Genomic DNA, 8242 nt, shown 5'->3' on the forward strand with positions numbered 1-8242 from the left:
TAGAAGGGATTGTATTCTAGTTGAAGAAAGGGGAGGCTCCTGGTCTTGATGGCTTCCCGGTTGAGTTTTTTCAGTAATTTGGGGATATTATCAAGTTGGATCTATTGGCGACTGTTCAAGAATCTTAGTGGAATAAGCAGATGCTATGGGCTTTAAATTCTACCTTCCTTACTCTCATTCCCAAGGTCGATAGGTTAAATCAATTTTGCCCCATTTCTCTTTGCAATGTGATTTATAAAATAATCTCCAAGTTAATTGCAGATAGGTTGAAGAATGGGCTTAAAGAGGTGATTTCTGAGGAACAAAGTGGTTTTGCAGTGGGTAGGCAAATTTTGGATGGTATTGTTATTGTAACATAGTCCATTCATTCTATGGCCAGCTCCAAAATAGGGACAATGTTCATCAAGTTGGATATGGTGAAGGCTTGTGATAGAGTCAGGTGGTCCTTCCTTCAGAAGGTTCTTTGTGCTTTTGGTTTTGGGGAAGAGTGGATTCAATGGGTTATAAATTGTGTTACTTTAGTTTCCTTCTACGTGTTAATTAATGGGGAACACTCTGAGTTCTTTGGTGCTTCTCAGGGGCTTTGCTAGGGGGACCCCCTCTCTCCTTATTTGTTTATTCTCCTTGTTGAGGGTTTGGGGTGGTTTCTACAAAGAAATGTGGAGTTAGTTCTCATGCGGGGATGGCGGTGGGGAGGCAACTCGCCTCCGTAGTCTCACCTACAATTTATGGATGACATTGCCCTGATCGGTATGGCTACAATGAGAGAAGCTTCTAATTTACATAGGGTGTTGGATGTTTATCTAGTTGATTCGGGTCAATTGATTAATGAGGATAAGTCTTCCATTTACTTCTGCAATACTTCGAGCCCCATCTAGTAGTGGATTTCTTAGAGTTTGAGATTTCAGATTGGGGCTCTCCCTTTGACATATCTAGGCATCCCTATATTAGTTGGTAGGTTTTCCAGGGAGTCTTGGAAAAATATTATGGATAAATTTCAGGTGAAAGTTAATCACTAGACTCATAGGTGGTTATCCTTTGGTGGACATGTTCAGTTAATCAAGTTAGTGGTGCAGGCTCTACCTATTTACAGATGCATGCTCCAGATCGCCTTATCGGGCTTTGTCAAGGATTTAGATTCTGTTGCTAGACAATTTTTATGGGTTGGTTGCTTGGTGTCTTCCAAATGGAGTCTGGTTAGATGGGAGTTGTTTTGTAGCCCGAAGCAATATGCTGGTCTTGGCCTTGGGCAGACAACTTTGACTAGAGTGGCTCTAGTTGCAAAATTGTATTGGCAGTGGTGTGTTGAGAAAGATAAGATTTGGGCCCAGATTCTATCTGAGAAGTATCTCTTGAGGATCCCTTTGATTGATATCCCTCGATATCCCCTTGTGGGGAAAGGCTCGGTGATTTGGGGCACTTTCAAAAAAGGGGTTGCACTTATTAAGAAGGGCTTATTTTGGATTTGTAAAAAGGGGACCGAGGTCCATTGCTGGTCGGATTAGTTGGATGACTCTCCTCCCATCATCTTATTTTCCTAACCTATTGAATCTTTCTCAGAGGTTTCTTGAGGCTGGTTGGTCATGGGTAAGTGATTTTAAATCCTTCACTTCTTGTGGTCAACTGGAGGTGGCAAGGTGGAAGTCTTTGGATGCTTGGCCAGATGTTGGTTTGCAAGAGGATTATGCTGAGCTACAAAGTATCCTTTATAGTAGATGGTGAAGTTCCCTTCAAGATGAAGATGTGCTTGCTTGGTCTCCTAATCCTAAGATTGTCTATACTATTGTTGTTGGTTATCAGGTGTTATTGTCTAAGAGGTTGATTGGGGAGGCAGTTTAGTGGTGGAAGCAGGTCTGGAACAAGTTCTCTTGGCCAAAGTGTAACTGCTTTGTTTGGATGTTGGCCAAGAATAAGTGTTTGACCTTGGATAATATTTGAAAGAGGGGTTTCTTGGGACCTTCTGTCTGTGTTTTGTGTGGGGTTGACAAGGAGGACTCTACTCATTTTTTCATTGTCCTTTTATCCTTCAACTTTGGCATTTTTGGTGGGGTGTTTAGTAGAGCCCCTGTGGTCATGCTTCCTCGATTGAATTTTGGAGTGGTTTGGGTAGGCCTCCTTCTATGGCTTCTTTCTTACAGGATGTGTGGTATGTGGGGCCTAACTTCATATCGTGGTAGATCTAGTTGGAGTGAAATCAAAGAATATTTCATGGAGAGAAGAAGTTTGTGCGACAAGTCTAGCAAAGAGTTTTGGGCATGGTTCATGAGATAGTGGAAGCTAAGTGTGATGCGATTTTTCCTTTCGAGAGAAGGTATGTTGAGGTGGTGGAGAGATTGGGGATTCAAGGGTTGTCTTTGGCTTCTGCGTGTGTCAAGAGAGGGAGACACACAAAGTAGAAAACCCATAGGGTTGGTAGATGGCAACACCCTCCTGATGATGTTCTGAAGATTAATACTGATGGATCCTCCCAAGGCAATCTTGGACCTGCTGGTATTGGAGGGATTGGCAGGGATTCTTTGGGTTCGTTGATATTCTTATTTTTGGTTCATGAAGGGTTGTAGACTATCAACCTTATGGAAGGGTTGGTAATTCTTCATGCCTTTGAGAGGGTTCATGCTTTGGGGTGGAGAAGGATTATTTGTGAATCTGATTCCCAGGTCTTAATCAATTTTATTAATGAGCAGAAAGTGGTGAATGTCAGTCAACAGTTAGCTATGGTGGTGCAACAAATTGTGCAGACTAGTTCTTTGATGGATATGGTGACTTTTATTCATATTCTGAGGGAGTGGAATAGGGTTGTTGATTGCTTGACGAAATGGGCTTTTGAGCATCTAAATGGCTGGAGTATCGAGGAGTGGGAGTTGGTTCCCTTGGTGCTCCGTCATGAGTTGGAGAGAATAATTTATGAGGATAGGGATGGATATGGAGTAGGATGAATTTGTTCTTGTTCTATTCTTTGGTCTTTGTTGGTTCCTAGGACCTAAGTCATTTGCTTTCATTGTAATGGTCTTTTCTAATTTTCAATAAAGTTTTTACCCCTCTTTTTCTAAAAAATTAAAAATAAAAAATAAAAAAATTTAAAATAGACATTTATTTTTTAAAGATAAAGAAATCTTAAAAAAACCTAAAAAATCTATCATTCTTATAAATTTGCTCCTATAATATAAATTTTTTTAAATCAATCATTGTATAGATAAATAATTTCTACAATATATTAAGTTCAAAATTATAAATCTCAACTTTATAAAAATAAAATTTATTTTAAAAACAAAAATAATAATCACTTTTTCGATTGGTGTGAAGCAATTGATTAATTGGGTAATATGTTTAAATTATTATTTATAATTTCATAAAAATTCAAGTTCAATGTAGTGGTGACTACTTGCCTTTAGAGTATTGTAATAAAAATATTTGTTGTAATTCTTTAATTATTATAATTTTGAATTTTTGTTATTTTAAAATTATATTATTTTAATTATAGTTTTGTAACATTAACTATAACTCTCACTTCAACAAAATAATATTAATAATTATAATACAATATAATCATTATAGTGAAAATATAATTTTTTCAGAAGAATATAATCCTAATTTAATTATTAAATCTATATAATTATAACTATAATAATGAAATTATTTTTAAAGAGCAGGAACCTTAAGAAAAAATGCTATGGCTTCTAGGATTTCCATGGGTTTGAGTTACTATAGAATTGTTCGGCAACAATCGCAACGACCTTCTTCGGTGTCCTTATCTACGGCTCAAGGTCCTTATGGTTTTGGGCAATGCTAGTGTGTGTGTGTGTTGCAACAATGTTTGACAACAATGGTGGGTTTGTGCAGAGGGGTGACGTCCACCGTGGTCCTCTTCATAATGAGGTCTTCTCTAATTGGAGAAAGAAATGTCACAGTTCATAAATGAATCTAGAGCAAGCAAGTTAGTGGAGGAAGTTGAGAGCTGAGGATTGTAGGAGTGGGGGTGCCAAATGTGCTTTGGTGCCTTATTTTTGGGGTGAACCAACAACAGATAGACCAACATTTAGTCTAGATGCTGAGACGACCACGAAAGTTTATGAGAATGAATAATAGTTTGCTGAGATGCACTTGATAGGGAGGTTTCAAGGATTTTGGTTTTCTCAAAGAGCTTCACAAGTGGATCTTAGAGGTCTAGAGCCCCATTTTTGTGGGGGATGTGTAGATTTATCTAGGTGATCGTGGCTTTTTTGTGGTGATTTTTGACAACCTAGGGGATAGGAATACAATATTCTACAAGTCTCTCTAGAGGTGGGAGGAGAAGAATAGTCTCTTGGTCAAACCATGGTATCCAGCTTTGAACCCAATTATCAAATTATTTGATAGGATACCAATTTGGGTAAGACTTCCAAATTTGTTGTTACAATTTTGGTTCGAATCTTGTTTTAAAGTTATAGGTAATACTTTGGGGAAATATTTGGCAATAGATTAGGGGTCCCTAGAGTATATGCATACCACCTATGAACGCGTCTTAGTAGAAATGGATTTGACTAAGGCTCCACTTGCAGATTTATCTTTGAATTTTGAGAAGGGGATTTGGGTGCAAACATTAGATTATGAAGGTATACCATTTAGGTGTAGAAGATGCTATCAAACATGGCATTTGGCAACTGATGTGACACACATAATTCAAATAAAAGGTCACTTGGTGGAGGTAGGTATCTCCTCATCATTAGTTGATTAAGAAGGAAATGGTTTGCATTCAAAAGGAGAGCATAGGAAAGAAACCCGTAAATTTTTTCAAGGACAAGCTAAATCTAGATGTTGAGAGAAAGGGAACTATCAAATCTATGAAGGATATACAAATTACAGATCCTTCAATCTCAAAAACTATGGAGGGGTCGATGATAAGTAGTAAGGAGTATCATCACTCAAGGTTTAACTTTGTAGTATACATTGTCGGTAGTCATGTGGAACCAAATAATGGAGGGGGAGAGAGTAAGACACCAACAAAGGTTTCATCTTTGGAGCCACAAATGGATTCTATGTAGGAGGAAGGCTGTTAAGAAGTAAGAGGAAAGAGGGAGATGATAGCTTTGAAGGACGATATTCTCAACATAGAACTATGTTCTAAGTGACCTACTGAAAGGTCATATACATATACATATACATATACATACTATATATATATATATAGACACACACACACACACACACACACATAACCAATTTCAATTGATCCGTTAAGAGTTTACCCCGTGTAAAAGCCAATAATAGAGTCATTGACTGGGTCTCACAAACACCATCTCACCTAACATCATCATACATGTCTGTGTGACCTTATTTTAGGGTTTTTCGCATCCTATTAACATTTCTTCTATGTCGCACACTTGATCTTTATTATTTATCGACATTTTGTCATTCTTCTGTGTTTCTTGCATTTGTCTCATTTTCAATTAGGTCTTGTCAACATTATCATTATCAATTGCAATCTTTGATCATAACCTTAAATATATGATACCTATATATATATATATATATATATATATATATATATATATATATATATATATATATATATATATATATATATATATATATATATATATATATATATATATATATATATTGTAATAACCCACTCCACTCAACCCAAAAATTTTGTCTATTTTTTTTTTGAAATCACTTAGATTCTTAATTGTGTTTGATTCAATCGCATACTCAGGAACATCTATCCAAATGAGATAGGCATCCATCCAACCGGGATGGGTATCTAACCATACGGGTTAGGCATCTGTCCATATGAGATAGGAGTTTCATCTATCCAATTTGGGATAAACATCTACCCAAATGGGGTAGGCATCTATTCATAAGAATAGGATATGGTCTAGCTAAAGACTTTAGACTCATCAGGACCATCCGAGTCCTGAGACACTCTCTAAAGACTACACTCCCCTACTAGGAATGCACCGAGGTTGCTGTCTTTAGGAGTATAAGAAAATAATTAAACAAGCTTGAGTTTCACCTTGGAATTCGGCCTAAATCCTCGGGAAGTCAAGCGAATCCATACGGGATTCCTTCTGAGTATGCATTAAATTAATCTTAATCTTCCAATAACATTATCTGCATCATTTGATTAAAAATACTAAGGAGCTTTGAGAACCAACTACTCACCCAAAACCAAATCCTAATCCCCATCCCCGAACGCATGAGTACAAGGGACAACTCGGTCCCTAGACTGCCTACATTACCTGTTTCGACACGAGATCAAGGTGTAAAGTATGTAGTTCTCGTTTCTAACCATGGTTTAATGTAAACTATTTGGTGGGTACACAACCCTTTCTAGGGTCAATGTCCCAAACAATTTCTCTGTGGTTGCTACCCAAGATGGTAGCTCTATAGGAAAAAGGCTCAAGGTGGCCTTCTGCTTGTGGCCTAAAACAACTAAGTCTTTTTTACTATCATGTGTCACCCTTGACCCATTATCATCTGCCAAAATTCATCAAGATAAATAAATTCCAAAAATGTCACACACAACCAACCCTAATGGAGTAATCTAAGGTTTAACTGAGCGGATGTAAATTTATTTAAGGTTTATCTTTTTAGATTATCGATGCAAGGGGGATTACCCGCCCCTTGGATTTTTAACTTCCACATGACCCTTATTTCTCCCCGGCATTTTATAGGGATGATGCCACAGACACTGTTGTTGCATCTTTATTAGGCGTTAAGTGCAGTAGTTTAACATGACGACATTACCCGTAAGCGTGACCTTGAGGCACCATAGATATCGAACATTGCTATTTTTTGGTTCCAACTCCTCTTATTTAGTTGCCTAACTAGGAATTTAACTTTGAAGAGTATTTTCTTTGAAGGACAAACTATGATAATAATTGAAACTTGAGCTAAAAGCATGAAAGTACTAATTGCTTGGAAATTATGATACTTGTAAAGATAACTTATGAAAAATGATTTGAATTAATTGTGAGATATAATTATTTTGGAACAAAGCCATTACACTTTATGCATGAATCCTAACACTTGAGAGACACTAAATTGCTTGAAAGAAAATTAAATAATTAAATAGAAGGACTTTGGAAATGAGTTTGACACCTACTTGTTTGAAGGGAATAACTATAAGCCCAACTAATTCTTCTTTTTGAAGTAACATAATTTATATCTTTAATTATCTTCTAAAAATAATAACCTTACTTTGAATTTGAAACATAATACTTGAAAGATACTAATTTGCTTGATAAGGACGAGGATCCAATAATCTAGGACAATTGATTCTAACTTTATTTCGTCTTTAAAAAGAATATGATTACTTGATTTGAGGTTCACAAGGTAAGTCAAGTCTTATGTTAAAACGATTTCAGATTTGGTAAAAGTATTTGGTTTTAAAATAAATTTTACCTTGAATCCTAATTAATATTATGTTCTTACAAAAAATAATATATCATTAAACTTAATGTTAATAAATTCATCTATACTAGTTGCTTTGCAATATTAATATAACCTCGCCCTTTACTAGTCTTATATGCCTTTGACTATTCATAGATTGATTATCCTCAAATGCCTTGCATACTCTATATGAGGAAATCCTTAACTAACATTAATTCATATTTCTTGAAATACACAAAGGGGTAATTCTAAATTCAAGCACAAATTTACTTGAGAGGTAAATTCTATTAACTTTTAATACTTACACTAATTTGAAGTATACAAAAATATTTTTAATGTCTATTAAATAACTTAAATATTTGATACGAATGAGGGGATCTATTTAATACCAAAATTAATTTAAAGTTGACTAGTGATAATTGATGAAAAATATCCAATACTATGAAATAGGTGTAAGGATATAATGCTTGAGAATTAACTAAGATTCTAATCTTATGAAAGAAACACTTGCTTGAGAGTGAAAACATCAAGAAACTTCTAGGGGATTATTATTTCTTAGGGGAGTAAGACTATTAAATCAATCCTTTGAAATCAAACAAGTATTCAACTACATGTCTAACCAACATAATTTCATATTACTCAAAAAGTGTAAATTGTTTCTGAGGGGACACATAATTACATGGTAGATAAATCCTCTTCTATAAATTGAACTAAGTGAAGGAACCCAAATGTTTGAGATGATTGAGTGTCACAAAGTAATTTCTCTTGGAGATGAAGCACTATTAAGTTTTTCTTTTTTTTTAGTTCTCTCGCTAACTTGAGCAAAAGTGTTACCCATTTTAAATAAGGAATAAGTTTTCCAATGCAC

The sequence above is a fragment of the Cryptomeria japonica genome, chromosome 3 (genome assembly GCF_030272615.1).
Source record: "Cryptomeria japonica chromosome 3, Sugi_1.0, whole genome shotgun sequence".
Classification (NCBI taxonomy): domain Eukaryota; kingdom Viridiplantae; phylum Streptophyta; class Pinopsida; order Cupressales; family Cupressaceae; genus Cryptomeria; species Cryptomeria japonica.